At 46.0% G+C, this 1228-nt stretch overlaps 1 pseudogene; it reads left to right on the forward strand.

The window, feature by feature from the left end:
• The first annotated feature begins 595 nt into the window (after positions 1 to 595).
• On the forward strand, positions 596 to 749 carry LOC115071115 (annotated as a pseudogene).
• Positions 750 to 1228: the final 479 nt, after the last annotated feature.

The raw sequence follows: 1228 nt of genomic DNA on the forward strand, positions 1-1228 counted from the left end.
GATTACAGAAGTGAAAACAAGCTGGTTGGCCAGGTGTAAAATGTCTGGAATTAGCACATTCCATGATTCATGGCTAGGACAATTTCCCAAGACCCAAGGTTGCCCCCCTTTTCCTTTTGGTGTGGAGCAAAGTTGCTGCTAAAATGGCTCTGAACAAAATGGAGTGACTTAGGTAAGTTTGCTGAGCCAGTTCAATAGAAGGAGGTGGGAGGGCCATGGGACCCTCACCTGAGTATCCAGACACTTTTTCCAGCCAATTGTATGCAATTCTACACTGATTAAACATGGCCTCATGGGCTCAGGAAGAGGCTAGAGTATATAGGCTGGGGAGGACTACAGAGGGAGCTCCAGCTTCATAGCCATGGGGAGTCTTTCCCCATGCTAGGTACAGGCCTTCCAGTGTGGCTTCCTCACCCATTGCTCTCTAAGTAAGCCTAATAAACCTTGTGAATTTTGGTGGACTGGAGCTTTGGTCTGCCATTGGGACTTTGTGAGGATGGGGGTAGATGTTGCCTAGACCCCTCCTCCTGGATCTCCCCTCCCCTCTCCCATATCCACCCCCCACTCCCACCAGGGAGAAAATTCTTATAACACAATACTTATTTGGCAAGGGGAGATGCTATGATAATGAAGTTTATGTTCCCAAGGGAGGCTTATCCATACCACTCTAGATGTGCTGATCCCTGCAATTTCCTAAAATGTGGGAAATTGGGCTGCATTTTTTTTTTTTGGTCTTTTTGAGACAGGGTCTCCCTGTAGCTCCAGCTCACGTGAAGGTCACTGTGTAGACCAGGCTGGCCTTGAACTCCCTATCCTCCTGCCTCTGCCTCCTGAATGGTGGGATTACATTTATTACAGCAATGCTGGCAAGTGCATAATGCTCATCTTGGTGCTATGAACACAGGTGAGCAAATGAACTGCTTTTACAGAATTGTCAAAGTAGGACTCCACCCTGGGCTTCCCAAGATGAATGGCCAAAATGACTCATAATATTAGCCAAAATCCTAATTGTGTTCATCAGGAGACCAAAGAAAAAGGAGCCCAAGAAAAATAGTGGATCAGAATAAATAGACAAGGGGTGGTGTTTGCACACTTATGTTCCCAGCACTGGGAAAACAGAGGCAGGAATATGAAAAGTTTGAGGTTAAAAAAAAAAAAAGAAAAAATTCAAGGCCAGCATGGGCTATATAGTAGGACCCTGCCTCAAAACAAACAAGGCTGATCCGGG

The sequence above is a fragment of the Nannospalax galili genome, unplaced genomic scaffold (assembly GCF_000622305.1).
Source record: "Nannospalax galili isolate Female #2095 unplaced genomic scaffold, S.galili_v1.0 scaffold818, whole genome shotgun sequence".
Lineage (NCBI taxonomy): Eukaryota > Metazoa > Chordata > Mammalia > Rodentia > Spalacidae > Nannospalax > Nannospalax galili.